Below are 27,667 nucleotides of genomic sequence, written 5' to 3'. Positions count from 1 at the left end.
ATACAAAGGGATCGTGCAATATGCCCTACACAAGTATCTTCCGAATAAGGACTTAAGGGATGCAGTTGGTGTGATATGGGACCCTTGATACGTCTAGATACGACTGTGAGAGGTGACACATAAGAAAGCATCCTGTCTGATTACCTGCATCCATTCGTGTCCATTGTGCATTCCGACGGACTTGGGCAATTCCGGAAGGACAATGCGACACCCCACACTTCCAGAATTGCTACAGAGTGGCTCCGGGAACAATTCCGCTGGCCTCCAAACCCCCTCCCCCAGACATGGTCATTATTGAGGATATCTGGGATGGCTTGCTGTTCAGAAGAGATCTCCACCCCTGTCATACTCCTACGAATTTATGGACAACCCTGCACCATTCATGGTGTCAGTTCCCTCCAGTACTACTTGAGCAGGTATTAGTCGAGTCCATGCCACGTCGCGTTGCGGCACTTCTGCGTGCTCGCGGGGTCCCTACACGATATTAGGCAGGTGTACCAGTTTCCTGGGCTCTTCAGTGTAGATGTAGATGGTTGCTGCTTCGCTGTACGGTGAGGTGGTGGTATGCAGCTTGCCAGTGTGCTAGCTGAGGACACTTGCAGTACGATTTTGCTATCACACACCGCGAATGCGTCGTTCATGCGTAACTTTTTTCTTGAGTCGCATCGCGTAGGTGTATGGTGATTTGGTATTTGTGTCTTTGTTAGTAGAGTTAGAGTATGATTAGAGGCTCGGTACACTTTCTCTTAGCAATCAGTTCATCCCAATCGTATCACAGCCAGTTTTGTCACACTTCCAATCAGTGAAACTTCGTGAGTACTTTGCGTCCTGTGAGGATTACGTATTGGAACTTTGTGTGCCACGTGTTTTCTAAGCAACAATATTACAAGTGAAAACGTGATTCATTTATTTCTGGGTGGCAGTTTTATGAACTTACATTCAAATATTATTTCAAATCCATTTTCCTTGGCACTCATTTTGCTGTTCAGAGGAATTATACCGACTTGCACCCAGCAGTTAGAATACGATGACGTGATGTGATATGTACTAATTGCCGTTAGTAATTGATGTAATCTTTTTTACTGCAATTTATACCAAGAAGAGTAATAATCACTACGTATGCTACTTTTCTCATTTATTTGCATGATTTTTAGCAGAAAAGGCTGCAACTCTGCTAGCAGAGACGCAGTGAAAAAATGTGCTTATTTGATGCTCTGTATCTGTGAGCTTTTATAACAGACTGGGTTGCCACGCCCACTGCACTGCATGCGGCTATAAGCCGTGTTGCTTTACACATCTTTCTGCTTGATGAGATGATTGGTGCCATTGCTCACTCTTGCTTAGATTCAGTTTCCTTTTGCTAAGTCCATTGTCAATCGCTGTGCAAGAAATTAAGTACACTACTCACTCTTTAGGTAATCTACAATCTCTTTGCAGTCATATCGCATAACTAATTGGCTTCATGGCTCTAAATATTGTATTTAACGCGACATTTTTCTTAATTCAGGGCCTATTTGGGTCTACTTTCATAGATAATCCGTCGTTACAAACTAGCAGGAACTTCACAACTTCTAACATAAAAAGACAGCACCAAATCTCAATAGCAATGTAGAATTGTTTAGCTAACAACCTAATAAGAGCGTGGATAGAGTGTTCATATTTATTAGTATAAGGAAATGAGGACGTGGATGGAAGAAGAACGTAAATCGAAACATGTATTTTTCAGTCAAAGATATGTTGAGATAGCTATACATTTCTTTCGATGCTTTGACAAGTACGATACTTTTCTAACTATGGTGAAATACGTTAGCAAACGAGGATATGGGAGCGGTAAGCTGACAGGCCATAGAAAACGCAACTTCACCGAGAAGAGAGAAATTGGTTTAAGCAAGCAGTTAAGAATTTCTTTTAACACTTGAAATTTTCCAACCCAAACGAGTACAGGCAAATCAGCAATGAAGATTCAGTATTTGAAATTTGAACAATGTCAGCTGAGGCTTGAAATAATGACATAGCATAGAGCTACCAGGACAAACAGAAATACATTTCAGTAACACAAGTGCAAAAAAAAAAAAAAAAAAAAAAAAGTTAAGCGACAATAAACATCTCGTTAACGCCTCAGTTAACTATAAGCGCAGCAGATAAAAAGAGGCAATGATCAACTATAAACAACATGAAATATAACCTTCATGTAAATCGAAGAAATATTGCTTGATGTCTCATATACGTAGCGGTTGTCTCATTAAAATACCCGAATATGGTATTACATAGAAAGGAAATATCACCCAAGAGAGAGTGTACAATTGTACGATGTCATACATTTTACTCGGTCGAGTTTCCCGTTTCGCTGACGCAAGTTGCAATCTTATGCCACTAGAGGGCTACGAGTTATAGCGTGTAACATGGCGCCGTGTAATGGAACTATGTCGATGCGTAAGAAACAGCTCAGAAAACAGAAAGCACGAATTCTAAGAGTTCGTCCGCAAATGGAGCATCCTCTCTTTCAGGGTGACGATATCAGACCACGCACGAGTGCTGCGCTGCAACAATCCGGCGCCTTGGGTTCACCGTTCTATCGATCAGTCGCAACTTGGCCCCACCCGATTTTCATTTTGTTCCAAAACTTACAGAACACCTTCGAAAACTACAGTCTGATAGTAATGGAGCGGTGCAAGTAGAGGTGAGGATGTGGCTCCGTCAACGAAGTCAAACATAATACTGTGACTGTACCGACAAACTGATCTCCCGTTGGGAGGGATGTCTTCGTCGCCAGTGTGACTATGTTCAGAAATAAATATGTAGAAATGAAGAATAAAGGTGTACAACGTTAACAGATTTTGATTTATTTAAAAAAGCTTCAAGTGTTTTCAAGTAAAAAAGGTCGGAGGCGTTACTTTTCAGCATGCCCTCTTACGTTGCGATATATCGGGCTAGTACTATAAAAGAATCTATAAATAAAATGCAGACAATAATGCTCGCATGTGTTCAACTAGAACAGCAGGTAGTAAAATTGAACCTACATTAATTCTGAGTACCAACTAAATTACACAAACCAGCACGATAATAATCATAAATTTCGACTGGGCTCAAACTCAATACGCTAGAATAACTGTGGCTTAAACAATTTTAGCAATATTAGTCAGCCAAGCTGGAATCGGTATACTGTTTGAATAAAATCTAGTTTAAGCCAAAGCTAAAACAATGAACCACGCGCAGTATAAAGAACAATTGCATGGGGGCTTAATTATTAATAAATTTGAAAATCATTTTTATTTTTCGTAGCTGTATGTCTGATTACGAGGTCTCGTAAACGGTTGGCCCCGACTAGTCTTAGTACGCAATCTGACTGCATAGAACAACAACAAAGAATGAAAGAAAATTTTCGTTAACACAATTAATTAATTAAGTCCCCAGCAACTATAAAACCTACAAAACCAAGGCACCAGTATAACTGTTCTGTGTGTGGAAGTATGACTCAACGTACACATCTGGCATGGTTCTTCTTCAATAAGACAAGAAATTTCAAATACCATTTATACTGACGTGATAAAAAAAATTAGAAATACTATAATTGCGCAAGAAACCCAGAATTACACTCTAATACAAGAACACACGCCAGATGCTTTGTTGACTGAACCTGTAATGCTGCATTATTTAAGACATTAAGATAATAAAAAGAAAAGGAAAAACTTTTTTCTTTTACCTTCATATATTGACGAAAAGCACACTAATCATTACAATATACCTCCACACCGACTCGCTACTACCACATCTCAACAAGAACTCTCCACCACGACCTCTCGACAAGCACTCTTCACTACGACATCTCCGCAAGCACTGACTACTACGAGTTCTCCACAAGCACAGACTACTACGAGTTCTCCCCAAGCACAGCCAGTGGAGGCGGCTGAATAATACTCTTTGGCGCAATCTCTGGCGCTGTGGCTCAGTGTAGCCACTTTTCATATGCCCCTCCTCCACGGGCCAGAATTTGATGGTATTTTTGCCAGCATTCGTGGTGAAAATACCACCAAATTCGTCCACAAAAATACAGACAAAAATAAAAGATAATATTAATACGTAAATATCACATAATTAGATAAAATTTTGGCTTTGCACTGACCTTTCAATAACCTAATATATAAAATACAGTAAGCAATACAAATTCTTTCATACATGTGACTTTACATAATAGTTTACACAATACACAAAAAATCAGTTTATGCAAATGTTCACAAAAAATGCTTTTAATTACACAAAAAAAACAAGTAGTTGATAGTTCCAGCAATAGCACCCAGCAATGGTCAACAGGTGCAAATACCAACAAGTGACATCATTTTAGTAGAAGCAGTCCATCAGTGGCACCCAGCAATGTTGAACAGGTGCAGACACCAACAAGTGACATTATGTCACTAGAAGCAGTTCATTAGTGGCACCCAGTAATGTTGAGCAGGTGCAGACAGCAAGAAGTAACATCATTTCAATAGAAACAGTTCCAACAGTGGCACCCAGCAATGTTGAGTAGGTGCAGACAGCAAGAAGTGACATAATTTCAGTAGAAACAGTTCCAACAGTGGCACCCAGTAGTGTTGAACAAGTGCAGACACCAACAAGTGACGTTATTCCAGTAGAATCAGTCCATTAGTGGCACCCAGCAATGTTGAGCAGGTGCAGACAGCAACAAGTGACATTATTTCAGTAGAAGCAGTTCCATCTGTGGCACCCAGCAATGTTGAAGAGGTACACACAGCAACAAGTCACATTTCTCAGCAGAAGCGGTTCCATTAGTGACATCCAGCATTGTTGAACAGGTGCAGACACCAACAAGTGACATTATTTCAGTAGAAGCAGTTCATCAGTGGCACCCAGCAATGTTGAACAGGTGCAGACACCAACAAGTGACATCATTTCAGTAGAAGCAGTTCCATTAGTGGCACTCAGCAATGTTGAACAGGCGCAGACACCAACAAGTGACATCATTTCAATAGAAGCAGTTCATCAGTTGCACCCAGCAATGTTGAACAGGTGCAGACACCAACAAGTGACATTAGAAGCAGTTCATCAGTGGCACCCAGTAATGTTAAGTAGGTGCAGACACCAACAAGTGACATTATGTCAGTAGAAGCAGTTCCATTAGTGGCACCCAGCAATGTTGAATAGGTGCAGACACCAACAAGTGGTATTATTTCAGTAGAAGCAGTTCCATCTGTGCCACCTAGCAATGTTGAGCAGGTGCAGACAGCAACAAGTGACAACATTTCAGTAGAAGCAGTCCATCAGTGGCACCCAGCAATGTTGAGCAGGTGCAGACACCAACAAGTGACATCATTTCAGCAGAAGCAGTTCCATTAGTGGCACCCAGTAACGTTGAGCAGGTCCAGAGAGCAGTCCATAATATTCACTATCACTGATCACACTGTTCATCAGCAGAAATTAAACATTTCTAAGCGTCACACATCAATGTTGAACAAGTGCAGGTAACAGTTCATAATATTCACCATCACTAATCAGACAGTTCAGGCATGAACAATAGTTTGAATGCACATACAAATGCTTTTACAAAATTATTATCAATGCTCTTACACTAAACATACAAATCATAACAAACACACAAATGATGTCAGATAATTGTCATATTAACTATTACAAATACACAAATACCAGTAAACCTATAATATTTATGGGTGTCAGTGCAAGCCACAACAAACAAGTAAAATAATATTTAGGAGATAGGTTGGGACTAATTATTTGGGATTAGGAAAGGAAAACACACAAAACACACTCACTCATCTTTCATCCACATTAAGTACTACTGTGTAATTGAATAGTATTAACTGTGTAAATGTAATTCTGTCAAAATTTGATGTTCATCATGTGTATCAAGTAGTAGTGGCAGCAGTGTATAACAGTCAATAATAGTTAATCAACGTCATAGTCATCATGTCAAGACCAATGTTTGCCAAGCCAGATCAAAATGTACGGTTGCTGAACAACTGTCAGTGAGCCAAGATATGCAAATGGTTCCTCTCTCAAAAAAAAGTATATACTGCTTATTGATTTAACAAAGTGTGTGTAGAGAATCTTCCTTCTACTTGAGTGTTCTAGTCTGCTATCTTCATCCTCCTTGTTCCATATAGACCAACAAAAAAAAATATGCACCTCACTTACTTTACCTCTTATCCACCAAAACTCCAATAATCATCAGCATCACATAATCTCAATACTTCAATAATACCTCTTACGTCGATACATATAAATCTTATCATCAATATCATTTACCTTACCTCTTGTCCACAAAAACTCCAATAATCATCAACTTCACATAATCTCAATAATACCTCAATAATACCTCTTCAATACGTCGATACATATAAACCTTATTACCAATATCATTTCACTTCCATAACAACTCTTTCCTCTAGTCAGTCTCCTCGAACAAGTACAGATAAAATCTTAACGCAAACCTCATCATCCCATACAATCCGAAGACACACTGTCAACACACAACCTCTGTGTAATCCATCTGAGCCCAATCTTCTACTCATTATGAATTATAAACAAAGAAATGCATACATGACCTCTAACAGTCTTTAGTTCGAATAACTCTCAGTAATTAAGTACGATTACGGAGTGTGAATGATCATAATATTTCACAGTGTGTACACCACTTCAAGAATTATGGCAAACAGAAGCAAACATGTGGAGTATTTCTTGTGTCAAGTGTCACTTGCTATTTCAATTGCTCACGAAAAATGCAGTGTAATAACTGTCAATGGTCTAAACCTAATTTTAGTATGTCATGTCGTTAGCTTCCTTCCTATTAGCATACATTTATACAGCTTTCATAAAACCTCCAGCTCATGTGACTTCTATGAAGTTTCTTGTACTAATGTCGTTTATGTCGAATTATAGCAGTTCATTTTCCTATCTTAAAAATATAAGGCACTGAGCGTAAGCAAAACATGCAATAGCGAGTAAATATACCAGTAGAGAACAGAATGTCAACAAGTGGATGCAGCACAATTCTTACAACGAGGCTCTGCCAAGCGAACAATCTATAATTAATACAATAATGTGACCTAAACTCTATGTTCGTACACTGTACATCAGCATTTCTATATACCAAATTAAAGAGTAGTTATGACAACAAACAGAAATGTGTAAATATGCAATCCATACGCATAGCAGCAAACATATATCTTACGTAACAAACAGGTCATTAGCATCATATCAGCATAAGCAAATAAATGTTCATATGTCTTCTTAATAAGTAAACATGAAGGCGCAAGCAGATAAATCACAAAGTATAACTTACATACATAATCACAGTCAGCACAATTAATCAGGTTACAATTATAATTTAAATAAATAAGCACAGCAGGCACATAATAAAAAAAAAATATGACATCAGTGAAAAAGCAGTGCAGCCAAGCGATGCATAATATATACAAGTTACAACCCAGTTCATTAATAATTATTGTCAAAATCAGTTAACGTACGCAAGCACGTCGCTTCACAAGTAATTTCATAGAACATGAAATTTAGCACAAACTATGAATCACGTAATCGCGAGCAGCAAATTACGTCTAAAGTACGTACCTAAGTGGAAATATGTTACCTGAAAATGAACTCAATTAATAGTTACCTTTTTAGTTTATTAGTTTCTTCTTGAAAATTACATTCTTTCTGAAATTTTCTCGATAGCAAGTCCTCTTAACGTCGGAGACACACAGAATTTACCTGAAGTTCTTAAATATCTTATACAACCGTATCCTGAAAAATACTGAACGTTAATAACATAATTCATCAAGTCACTATAGCTTTATAATGAATTTAGTCGGAGAAATTAGACTGTGTATTTGTTTACGGCTGTCAGTGCATTGGCACTGAGCGCTCGATCAGCTGTAGGCGCGTGACGTAGGAAGTAATTGTTTGCGCTCAACGACTGCCTTGTGCGGCGCGCAGACTTGACTGTTGCTTTGAGTATATGCCGCCGCCAAAACACAGTGCGGTAGCCTTGTACTCTCTGCGTGTTTACATGTAGCTGTTAGTTTCTCACAAGTATGTCATTCCACAAAAATTTTTCAAAAGTATATCATTCCACAAAAATTTTAACGTTAGATATATGATGTATTCCCTTAGAGCGTCGTGATTTAAGAGTTTCTACTTCGACAGTGTTATCATGTATAATTTTGCGAATTATGTATGGACCGTTATAAAGCAGAAAAAATTTGCGACACAAGCCTTTTCCTTTGTGAGACAAACGATGAGACTTAATTAACACCTTCTGACCAACTGAGAAGGTTTTTAAACGACCAGGATGTTTAGCTGATTTCGCTCTTCTACCAGCCGCAGATGCAATATTTTGCAGAGCCATGTTCACAACTTCAGAATGCCGCAGTTTCCGTGAAGGCGGAAAAGGAACGATTTCAGACATGCGATTTGTCGGTGCTCTGTTTTTTAATATCAGTATAGGCGGTAAAGAAGTTGAGTCTTTAGGAAGTTCATTCAGAATGTTTTGAAAAATCTGAAGATACTGATCCCAAGTTCTGTGATTCTGATGACAATAAAGACGACACAATTTATTGATTTCCTTCATCCATCTCTCTGAAGCCTTAGATTGAGGGTGAAAAAGTGAAATGAAAATTGGTTTAATTTTACGACGCCGTAGAGTACGAAGCCAAATTTTAGAACGAAACTGTGATCCATTATCTGATATAACCTTATCAACATGACCAACTTCTTTAAGAAAATGGTTAATGAAAGCATTGATACTGAACGAGCTGTTGCTTTGCGTAACGGTGTAAAACACACATACTCGTATTTTTATGTCAGCTCCACTGCTACGATAATGTACGCAAAACCATTAGTAGATCGAACCACTGGACCGAACAAATCGACTGCAGCCATGTCCTTTAATTTCGCTGGAATGATAGGAAACAACGGTGCTCTGTGAGAAATTGTTGGCGGCTTAGCCTTTTGACATAATTTGCATTTGGCAAGAACAGATCGAATACGTTTTTCCATATTATTGAAGTAGCAATTTTCCCGTAATTTATGAAAGCATTTTCTGGGACCAAAGTGTGCATAACTGAAATGTCTGTACCAAATCAATTTATTGACCCACTCATCAGGAATACAAACTAACCAAACAGAGTTGTCAACCGATTTTCATTTAAAAAGAACTTTCCAGATAGATCGCAAAAACGAGGTGTGGCCAAATTGTCCAATCTAACAAAGCGTCTAAGAAAATTACAGACACCAAGGAAACTACGACCATCATGTTTTGTGGAAGGAACAGCATAATTACGAATAGCGTCTAATTTTTCTGGATCAGGAAGGATACCTTCTGTAGAAATAATGTGGCCGAGAAATTTCACCTGAGAACGACCAAATTCAGAATTTTCTAAGTTCACTGTAATGCCAACTCTTGCAAAGATACGTAATAATGAATCCAAAATTTTGTTATGCTCACTCCAAGAACGTTTAGCAATAAGAATATCTTCAACATATGAAGTAATATTGTCACGAAGATAAACAGGTAAAATTTCGTTTAAGCTACAAATGAATGCTGACGAAGATACAGTAAGTCCAAACGGTAATTTCTGAAATTGCTTTTGGGTAAAATAGTCATATCCGGTTAATCTTTACTTACTCTCTAGATAGATTGATAGTCGAAGAGTTGTTTTGACAGATGCAAAGAATAGTAAAAGAGTAGGCAGCGGTGCAGAAAACTAAAAAGGAAATAGCACCACTACAACTCGGGGCCCTATGCACGCTACGGCACATATTCACTTAGTGTAGTGAATCCCCTGAGGACGTTAATAGCCGCACATAATTTCCAGTTTGTGACTTAGTGACCAATTTGGTGGAAGTCCGTACGTAAATTGATCTAACCATGCACATGGATGTATGTCATTCTTAGAATTGCGAAAGATCTTAAATTTCCGAACAGTCAAAAGGTGTTTATAGTCAAAGTTTTCGCCTCGTGGCGACAAAGACCTATCGCGTCTGTCCCAGCCCCAATGTTGATTATTATCAAGTTCGCGCGCCTGACGCTCTCTTGTTGCATCCCGTAAATGAAACAAATTATTTTCTTCAAACCCTTCTGGTATCAGTGATTCTAAATTTCTTTTGCTGTCTTTTCCTACTATTTCGCCTTCAATTTGTTTGACTTGCTTTCGTAATGCCTCAAATTCCCTTTTGACGCGTTCATTAAATTTTCCCTGATTTTCAACATGCTTATTTATATTCTGGTACTCTTCAGTTTCTGCAAATGGTAATGGAGCTGTATCATCCGAATCTCTGTCCCCATGTAAACTAAGATTTGTCAATTTATCTGAAATCTCCTCAACTCTTTCCGATAAGTCACCTATTTTTTCTTTCTGTTTATTTACGTCTTCCGTAAGTGTCGCGACTCGCGTTTCAGTATCGACACATTTGGTAGTTAACTGTTCATATTGTTGTGTTAGATTATTTATTCTGTCATTTGGTATGGATTCCTCGATTCTCTCAAATATTTCTTCCTTATCGTGTGCACGTTGTAAATTTAACTCTGAAAATTTTTGTACTATCACGCGATCTCTTTCTTCCTGTTCTCTATCCTGTTCCCTTTGTGTAATCTCTACTGCAATTAATCTATTATGGTGAGAATTCAAAATCGGTTGTACTTCTTCTCTGATTTCTTTCTTTAACTCATCTTTCATATTTTTGAAACTTATCCCTATTCGTGAGTCTAACCGTGTTTCCAGTGTTCCCATCTCAGTTCTGATTGTTCCTATTTGTGAGTCTAACCGTGTTTCCATTGTTCCCATATCAGTTTTTAATTCAGATCCCAAAGTTCCCATCTCGATTTTAATTGTTCCTATTTGTGATCCCAGTGAGTCTAACCGTGTTTCCATTGTCCCCATCTGTGTTTTTAATTCAGATCTAAACTGTGTTTCCATCTGTGTTTTAATTGTTCCTATCTCTGTTTTTAATTCAGATCGCAAAGTTCCCATCTGTGATCCCAAATGCAATATAGCACCCATCAACTGCTCCATATTAGCCGGTTGGAAATTCTTTTCGCCCCTAACATTTCCCGCAAAACTAACTTCCTTCTGCATAGCCATAAAGCTATCTGTGTTCTATACTATTTGAGAATCTTCTATCGTTAATCTCGTATCTGTGAATTTTCTGATTGAGAAAAATTTTGAAATGGTTCCGGACTATTTTCCCGACTTATTACATTGTTTTCCACTTCATTATTCATCACCCTGTTCTCCTGTGTTGGCGAGTTCGCCATGTTAACAATTTCGTCATTCTCACTATTCATCATTTTTGCCTTTTTTATTGATCGCGTAATCATTTACAAAACATACAAAACTCGTCACTGTACGAAAATTACACACAATAACTCCTTATCTCCAAAAATACCATTTACACGAAATGTTTCCCTCAAACACGATTAATCGAACAATTGAAATAATTGCTCTAAATTGTCAAACGCGTATACAAGACAACAAATTAAATTCTGAAATACCATTAGAAGAATGACAATTACCAAATCTACACATGCAAAATAGACTACAATTACTAAACTACAAATTACTACAACAATACTACTGTCTACTATTTTTACAATCAGAAGAATTCCAAGGGACGATCCGAAGCAGCGGTCGCCACGTGCATGGGGGCTTAATTATTAATAAATTTGAAAATCATTTTTATTTTTCGTAGCTGTATGTCCGATTACGAGGTCTCGTAAACGGTTGGCCCCGACTAGTCTTAGTACGCAATCTGACTGCATAGAACAACAACAAAGAATGAAAGAAAATTTTCGTTAACACAATTAATTAATTAAGTCCCCGGCAACTATAAAACCTACAAAACCAAGGCACCAGTATAACTGTTCTGTGTGTGGAAGTATGACTCAACGTACACATCTGGCATGGTTCTTCTTCAATAAGACAAGAAATTTCAAATACCATTTATACTGACGTGATAAAAAAAATTAGAAATACTATAACTGCGCAAGAAACCCAGAATTACACTCTAATACAAGAACACACGCCAGATGCTTTGTTGACTGAACCTGTAATGCTGCATTGTTTAAGACATTAAGATAATAAAAAGAAAAGGAAAAACTTTTTTCTTTTACCTTCATATATTGACGAAAAGCACACTAATCGTTACAATATATCTCCACACCGACTCGCTACTACCACATCTCAACAAGAACTCTCCACCACGACCTCTCGACAAGCACTCTTCACTACGACATCTCCGCAAGCACTGACTACTACGAGTTCTCCACAAGCACAGACTACTACGAGTTCTCCCCAAGCACAGCCAGTGGAGGCGGCTGAATAATACTCTTTGGCGCAATCTCTGGCGCTGTGGCTCAGTGTAGCCACCTTTCACAATGCAGCGCAGATGAAAGCTCTGAATAACTATTCGAACATCTATACACTAAGGCTGTCACCAGATAAGTCCAACAAGCGATGATGACTGTGACTCATTAATTGCACTCTTACTGTGAATTCTGTAGCTACAAATAGCAGACAATACTCCAAGGCCGTCTTTCACCAAATCCGAGCGACGTGCCTCTTGCCCACGTAAGCCGGCCGATGTTGTCCGAGCGATTCTAGGCGCTTCAGCCTGGAACCGCGCGACGCTACGGTCGCAGGTTCGAATCCTGCCTCGGGCATGGATGTGTGTGATGTCCTTAGGTTAGTTAGGTTTAAGTACTTCTAAGTTCTAGGGGACTGATGGCCTCACGTGTTAAGTCCCATAGTGCTCAGAGCCATTTTGTGCCCACTTAAGTTGATAGAATAGATAATCACACAGCTGCTCAAGAGTGATATTCAACTTCGGCAAATGCTGCAGCTATCGGTGGGAAACGAGTCACAGCGGGGTTGTGGGCAACACCGTTACGTCAGCGCAGTGCGGAGCAGAGCGCTCATGCTCCCGGCGGGCGAGAAGCAGTTGGTTGCTTTGCCACACAGGCAAAGATATTACGCAGGGTTTTTCATTTCATGTCGAAGCTCCGCATGGGTAGATACTGCTAATGACTATCGACACTTGGCTTCGATATCATGTCCCGGGGTGTAACACACCGAGCGAGGTGGCGCAGTGGTACGACACTGGACTCGCATTCGGGAGGACGTCGGTTCAATCCCGCGTCCGGCCATCCTGATTTACGTTTTCCGTGATTTCCCTAAATCACTCCAGGCAAATGCCGGGATGGTTCCTCTGAAAGGGCACGGCCGACTTCCTTCCCCATCCTTCCCTAACCCGATGACCACGCTGTCTGGTCTCCTTCCCCAAACCAACCAACCAACCGGGGTGTAACGCTGGTGTGTCTGTTGTCACTAGCCTCAGCGGTCTCTGTAGCCTGCAGTGTTGTTGTGACAGGGCCACAGATGCTGTCAGCTCCATTGTTCGCCTTGTGATCCATCAGGTTTACAAGTGACGTTCACTGCCAGAACGGTGGCCTAGAACAGGCGTATCACCCCATAATTTCGATGCTTTGTATCGTCATTTGACGGCGTTACCTGCCAGGGCGTCCTATCTACAATTTGCCCCTCAAGACACTCTCTGCAACCCCTGTATATCATTACATAGTGCGGTATTAGTTTTTGTAATTTGAAAGTACACTGCCTGACAAGAAAAGTGAAGCACCCAGAGACATGGTTGGCTGGTTGGTTGATTTTGGGGAAGGGACTAAGCAGCATAGTCATCAATCCCATCCGATCAGGGAAGGATGGGGAAGGAAGTCGGCCATGTTCTTTCAAACGAACCTTCCCGGCATTTGCCTGAACCGATTTAGGGAAATCACGGGAAACCTAAATCGGGTTGGCCGGACGCGGCTTTGAACCGTGGTCCGCCAGAGTGCCAGGCCAGTGTGCTAACCACTGTGCCACCTCGCTCAATAGAGACACAGTCAGTGTATGTTCGTACACACAGACACACACCATCGGCTGGTATGTAAATGATTGCAGAGATGCAAATCTGTGCGACAGAACGACCAGCAGAGTACATTAGTGTTGATCGTGTTTAGTGTTGTTACCAGGCCTGGAGTGATATATAAGGGGCGTGAGTAGCGTCAGACGTTGAGTGACCATAGTGCATCTTCATGTTGAAGGTGCTGTGTAATCAGTTGTTATCAGCGCATGACCCTTAGAAAGGGGCTTGCTGTGTGTCCCCATTTAAGGAGTGGTCGAATAGTGTAACACATTCACATGTGACAATGCCCCAACGTTGGACTGCATGAGACGTAAGAGCAGACACACTGGTAGTCAAGATTCAGTCGACCATGTCGGACAGTGAAAATGGAGGATCTTTATATCGTCAACTAAGCACATCGCAACCCTGTTACATATGCGCCTGCCATCTGAGAGCAAGTAATGAACTCCTTCCAGCATTCTACGCCATACCACACCATTGGCTGGAGACTAGCAGCATATGGACTGGGGGATTATCACACCGTGCTTGTTCTGTACTACGCTGCTGTGATGGTTTGACCCTTGGAGGTGTAACGGGTTTTACTGCAGGGCAGGAGTGGGTGGGTGGTTCTCTGCTGGAGGTTGGCGATGCAGTGGGTGAAGAAGGCAGCCAACCAGTTGACAGAACACCTTGTCGAGAAACACGAGCAGACGTGCAGACGTGGTTCAACACATCTGAAACAGACAGAACGCAGGTGATAGGATGTGACCCTCAGATGCCAACAACACTGGTACAGGAAATCGCTGTTGGTGCATCATGGGCCGGGGACAGTGGCCAGCTGAGTGATAGTTAATATCAATGAAATTGAACAACAGCCATGTAACGTAAGATATCATTTTATTTTGAATGTTACCAGTTTCAGTATTTCACTAAGCCATCTTCAGGCCCCATGTGCATCTGTCCAAATAAACGAGAATGTCATATAGAGCCATAAATCTCTGGATGTCGTGAATCCAGTTGTTACACTACTGCTTCATTCGAAGCCCTGATAGAAAAATGAGATGCAACTCTTCGAATGAAGCCCTACTTTAGTGATTGAATTCACGACATCCAGAGATTTATGACTTTACATGACATTTTCGTTTATTTGGGCAGATGCATATGAAACCTGAAAATGGCATAGTGGAATGCTGAAACTGGTAGCCTTCAAAATGAAGTAAAATAACATCTTAAGTTACATGGCTGTCGGTGAATTTCATTGACATTGACGGGTACGGGTATGCCGACGCAGGCGTTTCCTGTGTATGGTAGCGGCGTCTCAGCTACCATGTCCATGCTGCCAGATAGCGGCTGGCGACTACGACTGGAGCGGTGCCGTGACTGGGAAGCATGGGCTGCTGGCGAATGGCGTCGCAGTGTGTTCAGTAATACGCCGCGGTTCTGCACTATCCTGGATGACCGTCGCCGGCACATATGGTACCAACCTGCGGATGGGTGCCATTCTTCCATCGCTTTGGGGGCGCACCCCAGTGTCATAGCTCACGCAGGACGTGGTGGCTGATTCGCAGTGACCAGTTTTCGTTCAGAGCGCTGGGTGAGTTCATTTGTTTATTCGGAACGGCACAGTGTTTGCCCTTTTTCGGTCGGCCGGCGATGACAGCATCGAGGCACACGTCCTGCAATCTTTCTCAAACGATTTTACAGAAACTATTGGGTAAAAAAATCGTTTCTGCTTATAGCTTTCTATGTCACGTTCTCGATGGCATGCCCATCATTGCGTTAATGGTCATAGTTAATGTGATATTCACTTGCAAGTAAGACACTGCGGGAAATTCGAAAACGTTAACAATGAAAAATAGAGGTCACTGTGATTTTGCATTTGGTCCATATTACATAATATGTTGCAGCGTATGAAATTTAGCAAACATATTGAATTTTTATTTAGGCTTGGGTAGAGGCGTTTGTCTCCAGTCTGAAAACTGATCTGATGCGGAACACTCATCTGCGATTGCTCTGAGCCAGCGATAAAGCCAGAGTGAAATATCCACAACATTCCTCATATTTCATAAGTGGTTTGAGACATCTACATGAAATTTTGGTAAATGGTAGTACACAAAGAGGAGATTAGTTTGGCATATTATTACGCAAAACTTCATTATTTACCATGTTATTCCACTAACTACAGACTTTTTCTATGAAAGAATGCAATTTTTAAGGACCATCGATAATTTATGAAATGAGAAATGTTATGAGTTTAGGAACAACAGAAGTAAAGACATTACACGTTTATTTTGGACTGAAGATGTAATTTTCCATAAGCTACTGACCTCACTTTTCCTCAGTTCCTCACTTACTAAACTTAATAAACCACATTTTCAGAATTCTTTTGCAACTGTGTCTGGACAACATGTTAGTGAGGTGAGACTTTGAAAACTCCACTTTGTTTTGGCAAAAAGAAGCAAATTTTAACATGGCAACCAGAGAAATGTGTAGGTTTTACTCAAAATTCGCCACTCATGAAAGTTACAAATCGTTAACAGACCAGGTGAAAAATAATCGCTGCGTTTTCGGCGGAATTCTTTTTAGATGCTAACCATGGCAGAGATGACAGATGTTCTTGAGTGATTACCATGCAAGTACGGGCATGGAGGTCCCCCGCTTCATACAGTACTGGCCATTAAAATTGCTACACCAAGAAGAAATGCAGATGATAAATGAATATTCATAGGACAAATATATTATACTAGAACTGACATGTGATTACATTTTCACGCAGTTTGGGTGCATAGATGCTGAGAAATCAGTAGCCAGAACACCACCTCGTAATATCGGCCTTGATACGCCTTGGCATTGAGTTAAACAGAGCCTGGGTGGCGTGTACAGGTACAGCTGCCCATGCAGCTTCAACACGATACCACAGTTCATCAAGAGTAGTGACTGGCGTATTGCGACGAGCCAGTTGCTCGGACACCATTGACCAGACGTTTTCAGTTAGTGAGAGATCTGGAGAATATGCTGGCCGGGGCAGCAGTCGAACATTTTCTGTATCCAGAGAGGCCCGTACAGGACCTGCAACATGCGGTCGTGCATTATCCTGCTGAAATGTAGGGTTTCGCAGGGATCGAATGAAGGGTAGAGCCACGGGTCGTAACACATCTAAAATGTAACGTCCACTGTTCAAAGTGCCGTCAATGCGAACAAGAGGTGACCGAGACGTGTAACCAATGGCACCCCATACCGTCACGCCGGGTGATACGCCAGTATGGTGATGACGAATACGCGCTTCCAATGTGCGTTCACCGCGATGTCGCCAAACGCGGATGCGACCATCATGATGCTGTAAACAGAACCTGGATTCATCCGAAAAAAATGAGGTTTTGTCATTCGCGCACCCAGGTTCGTCGTTGAGTACACCATCACAGGGGCTCCTGTCTGTGATGCAGCGTCAAGGGTAACCGCAGCCGTGGTCTCCGAGGTGATAGTACATGCTGCTGCAAACGTCGTCCAACTGTCCGTGCAGATGGCTGTTGTCTTGCAAACGTCCCTATTTGTTGACTCAGGGATCGAGACGTGGCTGCACGATCCGTTACAGCCATGCGGATAAGATGCTTGTCATCTCGACAACTAGTGATACGAGGCCGTTGGGATCCAGCACGGCGTTCCGTATTACCCTCATGAACCTACCGATTCCATATTCTGCTAACAGTCATTGGATCTCGACCAACGCGAGCAGCAATGTCGTGATACGATAAACCGCAACCGCGATAGGCTACAACCCGACCTTTATGAAAGTCGGAAAGGTGATGGTACGCATTTCTCCTCCTTACACGAGGCATCACAACTACTTTTCACCAGGCAACGCCGGTCAGCTGCTGTTTGTGTGTGAGAAATCGGTTGGAAACTTTCCTCATGTCAGTACGTTGTAGGTGTCGCCACCGGCGCCAACCTTGTGTGAATGCTCTGAAAAGCTAATCATTTGTTTATCAGGGCATCTTCTTCCTGTCGGTTAAATTTCGCGTCTGCAGCACGTCATCTTCGTGGCGTAGCAATTTTAATGGCCAGTAGTGTATTTACAGAAAATGTGAGCACGGACTTCAGTTTAGAACGCCACCTCCCCTCCAGCACTCAGCATTTCCCCTACGACGCCTGCCTTTAACACCCACCGCTACTGCTCTCCTCACACGTGCCCCGCCGACTGTGCATCTACCGGCCACGGTATTCTGCATGCACTATGTTTCTGGCATCATGGTGGGGGGAGCCTTCAGGTATGGCTCCATGTTATGCCTGGCAGTAGTTGAGGGAACCCTGACGGCGCTACGTTATGTCACAGACATCCTGCATCCTCAAGTGTTACCCAAGCATCACTCTCATGTGACAGTATTGTGCAGTCATTTCTCAACAGGACAATGCTCATCCACACGTGGAACATGTTTGTGTTGTCCTGAAGTACTCGCTTTGCTAGCAGGAGCCGGCCGAAGTGGCTGTGCGGTTAAAGGCGGTGCAGTCTGGAACCGCAAGACCGCTACGGTCGCAGGTTCGAATCCTGCCTCGGGCATGGATGTTTGTGATGTCCTTAGGTTAGTTAGGTTTAACTAGTTCTAAGTTCTAGGGGACTAATGACCTCAGCAGTTGAGTCCGATAGTGCTCAGAGCCATTTGAACCATTTTTTTGCTAGCAGGATCCTCTGATCTGTTCCCAATAGAACATCTATGGAACCAGCTTGGAGATTAACACCGTCCTTACGTCGTCCCCTCCTGCATTACCATCGAGCTGTCGCATTCAGTGAGAAGTAGGCTGTTGTGGTCGGACGTCAAATCCGTGTTAGTGGCGGTAACCATGATATCACGGACCTCTCACAACAGTTGTCGCCCAGCTCCCATCACGGGCTCATACAATGGCTTCATGGTATCATTACCAAGTGAATCAGTGCATGCACACGTTCCGAAATGGGTGCAATGTCATACTGGTAAGTTGGGTCATACTGCCAAGTTGTTTGTAAATTTGACTCGATTTTGTAATCACTGAAATACCATCACATACTCTGTCTTAACCAGAGAAGTTTCATTACGTTTCCTTCTCCCCGTCCGTGTGCTTAACTTTGGTTGTCAGGCAATACATTACTCGTCATTGAGCTTAACAACACTGTTATTCCCAAAAACCAACAACTTGCAACTTTCACAATGAGAGCCACCGTGTGCCAACTCTATTCATATTTTCCAATTAAAGCATCCGTTTGCAGAGATGAAAGGAATAGGAGGCAAGTTTGGAAACAACCGCCATCTGTCCAGGGTTTAATGAGGATATTCTAGTTTTCGTACCGTTAAAAGCCATTTACTGTAAGCAAAAATTGCACTACTTTTCGACTATGTTTACAAAGACTAGCTGTAACAAATTCAGTACATTTCGACTATGTTTAAAAAGTCGAGCTAAAATTTTCACTGCAGGGTCGTAATAAATTAGCGTGACTCATTTGACACGTGATGAAGCCTATGTCTGTCTCACAATTACTGTAGAGAGTCTCTTTCAGTATTAAGAAGCGAGCCCACAAAATTAAAAACAAACTAAACGAAAACCTCAATAGCACTTTCACGGCTTGGACTGTCTGAGTCATAACAACGTCCGAAGAGCGAGTAAGTTCATCCACGACTTTAGGAAGCTGCAAGTTTCAGAAAGTAAACACAAGTTCCCCTTACCGTCGAGCTGTCGCATTCAGAGTGCTAGCCACGCTGTCTGAAGTTTCCTCCAGTGAGAAATAACCTGCTGTGTTCTGATTGATCTCGCAACTATTCGCGGTGATCATTACAGATTGCGCGTGCTACTTAGAGAGACATAAGTTTCACCAGCAACGTTGCTAAAACACAAAGATGTAAGAGAACATACCGCAAGAGACGCAAGAAAACACATACTGACAAACAAATGTAAAAGTTGCTCTAATTAGAAATCGTGTGCGCTCGCAAAAGCACACACCGAGCGAGGTGGCCCAGTGGTTAGTACACTGGACTCGCATTCGGGAGGACGACGGTTCAAACCCGCGTCCGCCATCCTGATTTAGGTTTTCTGTGATTATCCTAAATCAATTCAGGCAAATCCCTGGATGTTTACTTTGAAAGGGCACGGCCGCTTTCCTTCCTCTTTCTTCTTTAATCCGCGCTTGTGCTCCGTCTCTAATGACCTCGTTGTCAACTTGACGTTAAACACTGATCTCCACCTCTTTATAACACAAAAATGTATGACGTTTGTTCATTGACATTTGGGCGAACGTTCAAGCAGTAAAACATATCACTGTATGCACTACGTGAAAAACACTTTTAAAATAATATATTTTGAAACGAATGATATGGGCATTTCTAGATCTTGTGATGTATGAAAAATGGGGTCATCAATGAGTACGCGAACGTTCGGTTCAGTTTCTTTGAAAGCACATACCTCACAAAATACAGAAAAACATTTTAAAAAATGAAATGAAACTGTACGTAAATTTTGCTGAGGGAGACCTTCGTTGCAATTCGAAGTTTAAAAGTCACGTAGTTGTGCGTGTTGAATGATGTCTTCAAACGTTGCCTACTGCCGACTGGTGGCGGCGGCGGCGACGACGTAGCGGGGCGCTAAACATCCAACTACAACCATTACATTACTCGTGATGCGAGCGTCAGCGGTTTGGCAACTGTAATGCTTGCCTATCCGCCTCTGCTGGATACATGCAATTATTGTCCCCGTTAGTCGTCAATTTACGATCGCATTTGCAAAATAAAACATTTGAGCAACATGAAACTGTTACTTTCGCCATTCCGACATATCTAGTCCGTGCAGAATGCGGAATGTTACCCGCAAGTCATGAATTGTGTGTTTGGCACGTGCCACTCCAGCGTGCCAGGTCCAGCAACGAAAATCTCCTCCCTGCTGACACTCTGTGTTGCAGTATCTGCTGTCCGTTCGCCGAGTAGCGATACTTTACGACGACAGCTCCCTGACTTAGCAGTTTTACGAACGTAATACGTTTATTATAACACTTACGAAGGTTTCCATCAAAATGAAACCTTGTCTGTGAGGTAATAAACATACCAATAGTGACAAATACGTTGTACAGATAAAACTGTTAGATAGTTACGTGTCTTACTATTAAATAAGACATAAACTGATACAGAGATACAAGATGGTACTCAAGATGCAAGATCACAAGCAGTCTGCACTGGAACTTAATGGCGCGGATTTTTCATCGTAAGTAACCGAAACACCTTCCCTTTAATAATTTCTTTACATCACTTAAAATCATTTTAGGCACAATTTCAGTTAAAAAGACATTGTCACATCTTATTCTGGTTGCAGGGTACGACCACTCCAAGGAAATTTCATCAGTTGGGAAAACAAAAAGCGGAAGTGAAGTAGCCGTCTGAAAATGAACCTGTCAGTTCGAAACCGGTAACGGCGCTATTTACATAAATAGCACTGAAAAAAGTAGCTGGTTGCTTTATCTTCTATGTAAGAGTCGTTCTATACAGGGTGGTCCATTGATAGTGACCGGGCCAAATATCTCACGAAATAAGCGTCAAACGAAAAAACTACAAAGAACGAAACTTGTCTAGCTTGAGGGGGAAACCAGATGGCGCTATGGTTGGCCCGCTAGATGGCGCTGCCATAGGTCAAACGGATATCAACTCCGTTTTTTTTTAAAAAATAGGAACCTCCTTTTTTTGTTACATATTCGTGTAGTACGTAAAGAAATATGAATGTTTTAGTTGGTCCACTTTTTTCGCTATGTGATAGATGGCCCTGTAATAGTCACAAACTTATAAGTACGTGGTCTCACGTAACATTCCGCCAGTGCGGACGGTATTTGCTTCGTGATAGATTAACCGTTTTAAAATGGACCGTTTACCAACTGCGGAAAAGGTCGATATCGTGTTGATATATGGCTATTGTGATCAAAATGCCCAACGGGCGTGTGGTATGTATGCTGCTCCGTGTCCTGGACGACATCATCCAAGTGTCCGGACCGTTCGGCGGATAGTTATGTTATTTAAGGAAACATGAAGTGTTCAGCCACATCTGAATCATCAGCCACGACCTGCAACAAATGATGATGCCCAAGTAAGTGTTTTAGCAGCTGTCGCGGCTAATCCGCACGTCAGTAGCAGACAAATTACTCGAGAATCGGGAATCTCAAAAACGTCGGTGTTGAGAATGCTACATCAACATCGATTGCACCCGTACCATATTTTTATGCACCAGGAATTGCATGGCGACGACTTTGAACGTCGTGTACAGTTCTGCCATTGGGCACAAGAGAAATTACGGAACGATGACAGATTTTTTGCACGCATTCTATTTAGCGACGAAGCGTCATTCACCAACAGTGGTAACGTAAACCGGCATATATGCACTATTGGGCAACGGAAAATCCAAGATGGCTGCGACAAGTAGAACATCTTCGACCTGGGCGGGTTACTGTACGGTGCGGCAATATGGGAGGAAGGATAATTGGCCCCCATTTTACTTATGGCAATCTAAATGGTGCAATGTATGCTGATTTCCTACGAAATGTTCTACCGATGTTACTACAAGATGTTTCACTGCGTGACAGAATGGCGATGTACTTCCAACATGATGGATGTCCGGCACATAGCTCGCGTGCGGTTGAAGCGTTATTGAATAGCATATTTCATGACAGGTGGATTGACTGTCGAAGCACCATGCCATGGCCCGCACGTTCACCGGATTTGACGTCCCCGGATTTCTTTCTGTGGGGAAAGTTGATGGATATCTGCTATCGTGATCAACCGATAACGCCTGACAACGTGCGAAGCGTCAAAATATTGGGAGTTTAAAGAATAAAGTAGATGAGCTTCTGGTTTGTTTAGAAGATTTAGAAGCTGAGAATGAAATAGATATACTATGCCTGTCTGAGCATCACATTGTTACTGACATGGATAAGGTAAATGTAAGTGGTTATAAGCTCTCTGCACATGTAATGAGAGAAAATATGGAGAAAGGAGGAGTTGCCATATATGTCAAAAGTTATCATTGTGCAAAAAGTATAGAAACAAAAAAGTTTTGTGTAGAGAAACATATAGAAGCATGTGCCTGTGAGCTTAAATTAAATAAAGGCACATTTATAATTGTAACTGTATATAGGTCCCCATCAGGAAATTTTCATCTATTTCTGAAAAATTTGGACTCCTTGTTGTGCTATCTGTCAGACAGGGGGAAGCAAATTATTATTTGTGGGGACTTCAATGTAGATTCTCTGAAAGAGGGTAATAAAAAAAATGTCCTTGAAGTATTACTCGGTTCTTTCAATTTGACACCCGTTATTGATTTTCCTACTCGGGTGGTAAAGGATAGCAGCTCACTGATAGATAACTTCTTTATAGACCAAGATAAGTTTAACCAGATAAATGCTCAGCCTGTTGAGAATGGTCTTTCTGATCATGGTGCACAGCTAGTTACAATATATGACATAGCTCCATTCAGCAGTACTAAACAGTCCTCCAAAGTAGTACGTTCAGTCAACGATTTAACAATTGCAAATTTCAGGGAAAGCCTACAGCAGTTAGATTGGGATGAGGTGTACCATGAACCTGATGCCAATTTAAAATATAATTTATTTCATGACATTTTTGTAAATGCATTTGAAAACTGCTTCCCCAAGAAAATAGTTAAATATACTCGTAAGAAACCTTATAACAAACCATGGCTTACTAAGGGTATAAAAATATCTTGTAACCGGAAAAGGGAAATGTATCTGACAGCAAGAAAGAGTAGTGACCCAGAAACTATCAAAAATTATAAAAACTACTGTGTTATATTAAGAAAAGTTATTAAAAAATCCAGGAGTATGTGTATCATGTCTGAAATCAGCAACTCTGATAATAAAATTAAAACAATTTGGAATATTATTAAAAGAGAAACAGGTCAACCAAGAGCAGAGGAAGACAGTATTACCATCAAACTGAATGAAAACCTTATGAACAAAAAGTCAGAAGTTGAAAATATTTTTAATAATCATTTTCTAAATGTTGTGGATATAGTAGGATCCAGGTGTTCATTAGAAGATGCTAGGCTGTTAATGGAAGAGGCCATACCTATGCAATTTGATACAATTGAAATCTCACCCACTTCTCCCTCTGAAATTAGGAAAGTAATAAACTTGCTTAAAAGCAAAAACTCACATGGAATTGATGGCATTTCCAGCAAAATACTAAAAGCTTGTTCTCAACAGATAAGTAAGATTCTCAGCCACCTGTGTAATAGCTCTCTGGAACAGGGCATTTTCCCTGATAGACTGAAATATGCTACTGTTATACCTTTGCATAAAAAGGGGGATAGATCTGATGTCAACAATTACTGTCCAATCTCCCTTCTAACAGTTTTATCCAAAATTTTTGAGAAAGTAATGTATTCAAGAGTAGCTTCACATATCTGTAAAAATGAAGTACTAACAAAATGTCAGTTTGGTTTCCAGAAAGGTTTTTCAACAGAAAATGCCATATATGCTTTCACCAGTCAAATTTTGAATGATCTGAATAACCGAACACCTCCCATTGGGATTTTTTGTGATCTCTCAAAGGCTTTTGATTGTGTAAATCATGAAATTCTGCTAGACAAGCTCAAGTATTGTGGCATGAGTGGGACAGTGCACAAATGGTTTAATTCGTACCTAACTGGAAGAGTGCAGAAAGTTGAAATAAGTAGTTCTCGTAATATGCAAAGATCAGCACATTCCTCAAACTGGGGAACTATCAAGAATGGGGTTCCACATGGGTCAGTCTTGGGTCCTTTGTTGTTCTTATTATATATTAATGACTTGCCATTCTATATTCATGAAGAGGCAAAGTTAGTTCTCTTTGCTGATGATTCAAGTATAGTAATCACACCTGAGAAGCAAGAATTAACTGATGAAATTGTCAATACTGTCTTTCAGAAAATTACTAAGTGGTTCCTTGTAAACGGACTCTCACTGAATTTTGATAAGACACAGTACATACAGTTCCGCACAGTGAATGGTATGACGCCATTAATAAATATAGACCTTAATCAGAAGCATATAGCTAAGGTGGAATATTCCAAATTTTTAGGTATGTCCATTAATGAGAGATTAAATTGGAAGAAACACATTGATGATCTGCTGAAACGTTTGAGTTCAGCTACTTATGCAGTAAGGGTCATTGCAAATTTTGGTGATAAACATCTTAGTAAATTAGCTTACTACGCCTATTTTCACTCATTGCTTTCATATGGCATCATATTTTGGGGTAATTCATCACTGAGGAATAAAGTATTTATTGCACAGAAGCATGTAATCAGAATAATAGCTGGAGTCCACCCAAGATCATCCTGCAGATATTTATTTAAGGATCTAGGGATATTCACAGTAGCTTCTCAGTATATATACTCTCTTATGAAATTTGTTATTAACAACCAAACCCAATTCAAAAGTAATAGCAGTGTGCATAACTACAATACTAGGAGAAAGGACGATCTTCACTATTCAAGATTAAATCTAACTTTGGCACAGAAAGGGGTGAATTATACTGGCACTAAAGTCTTTGGTCACTTACCAAATAGTATCAAAATTCTGACAGATAACCAACAAGTATTTAAGAAGAAATTAAAAGAATTTCTGAATGACAACTCCTTCTACTCCATAGAGGAATTTTTAGATATAAATTAAGAAAAAAATATAAAAAAAATAAAAAAAATAAAAATAAAAAACACAAAAAAGTAAAGTTGTTATATTAACTTAATTATGTTGTTAAATTAACCTAATTATGTCATGTATTGGAAAATTCGACTCGTTCCACATCATTACGAAATATCGTATTCATGATCCATGGAACTAGTATTAATCTAATCTAATCTAATCTAATCTAATCAGCGCATTGTCAATGCATCTGCGGACATTACGGAAGGCGAACTACTCGCTGTTGAGAGGAATGTCGTTACACGTATTGCCAAATGCATTGAGGTTGACGGACATCATTTTGCGCATTTATTGTATCAATTTGGCATTCACAGGTAGTCACGCTGTTACAGCATGCGTTCTCAGAAATGATAAGTTAACAAAGGTACATGTATCACATTGGAACAACCGAAATAGAATGTTCAAACGAACCTACGTTCTGTATTTTAATTTAAAATACCTACCTGTTACCAACTATTCGTCTAAAATTGTGAGCCATATGTTTGTGACTATTACAGCAGCATCTATCACAAAGCGAAGAAAGTGGTATAACTAAAAGGTTTATATTTCTTTACGTACTACACGAATATGTAATAAATAATGGGGGTTCCCATTTTTAAAAAAACGCAGTTGATATCCGTTTGACCTATGGCAGCGCCATCTAGCGGGCCAACCATAGCACCATCTGGTTTTTCCCTCCAAGCTAGACAAGTTTCGTTCTTTGTAGTTGTTTCGTTTGACGCTTATTTCGTGAGATAATTGGCCCGGTCACGATCGATGGACCACCCTGTATACTGTTCCGGAAATGCATTAATTAAAATTGAACGGTCTAGTGATATTAATGTGAGCACTGCCCATGTTCGACGACAGCGGGTAATAACGACTCACAGACGGCAGGTGGCAGCACTATCAGCGGCGGGGGAGAGGGAGGGGGGACGTGGAAAACAGTGCAGCCGCTGTCGTAATGCGGAAACGCAGCGATTTATCTGACGTGCAAAATGGCGTGATTACTGGCTTTCTGTCCAAGTCTGGAAGCATTTCCAAACGGCCGAGTCTGTAAACTGTTCGCGTTCCTCTATGGTTAAAATAAACCGTGCACGGTAAAATGGCTGTGCCCAAAACCAGCTCCGCGCAGCCGTGGTGCATCACGGGCCATAGATGACAGGGGTGAACGACGTGCAGCTGTTGAGCAACTGACCATCCAGATGAACCAATGGGCTACCAACAGTGCCCCCTCAACGACCGTTCAGTGAACGTTGCTGCAGCAAGCGCTCGGTTCATGGCCCTGTCTTAACTACCGTTCATGGGCGACGAAGGCCGGAATTTGCATACCAGTACCGCAAGTGGATATCGACTGAGGGCGACAGGTGGCCTTCTCAGACGAATCACGTTTTATCATCCATCGGACAGATGGCTGTTGAAGTGGGGAACGTGAAACGACTGAAAGCAAACAGACGTGCGTGCGTTATGGTCTGGGGAATCTGTTCCTTGCATTCCCTGGGTGATCTCCCAGTTCTGGAAGGCACAGTGGATCAAGTCAAGTCTGTATCTGTTCTTGGGGACCACGTCCACCCTTAAACGCAGTTTGTTTTTCCTCGCCACAAAGGCAACTACCAGCAGGATAATGCAACGCGTCACGCTGCTCGCAATGAACGTGCGTGGTTGGAAGAGCACCAGGAGGAGTTTAAAGTAGTCCCCTGGCCACCAAACTCCCCTGATTTGAACCAAATTTAGAGTCTATAGGACCACCTCGATCGGGCTATTCGCGCAATGGATCAACCAGCCACTTTTTACAGTGCTATTTGTTTAAATAGCGCCGTTATCGGTTTGGGACCGACAGGTTCATCTTCGCACGGCTAGTTCACGTTAAGATAAATTTTACATCAACCGAGAAATCTGGCGCAGGTCGCCACGGCACATCTTTGTCGGTAGCTTTCAGAACCTCAGTGATTCTCTTGCTGCACGTATCGCAGCCGTTCACGCTGCGGAAGTGGTTATTCAGGCTGATTTTAATGTGAATGGACAGTTTATCACTTGTTGGCCAGATATGATTGTGCCCTG

The sequence above is a fragment of the Schistocerca piceifrons genome, chromosome 1, assembly GCF_021461385.2.
Source record: "Schistocerca piceifrons isolate TAMUIC-IGC-003096 chromosome 1, iqSchPice1.1, whole genome shotgun sequence".
Lineage (NCBI taxonomy): Eukaryota > Metazoa > Arthropoda > Insecta > Orthoptera > Acrididae > Schistocerca > Schistocerca piceifrons.
This window is presented reverse-complemented; position numbering follows the sequence as displayed.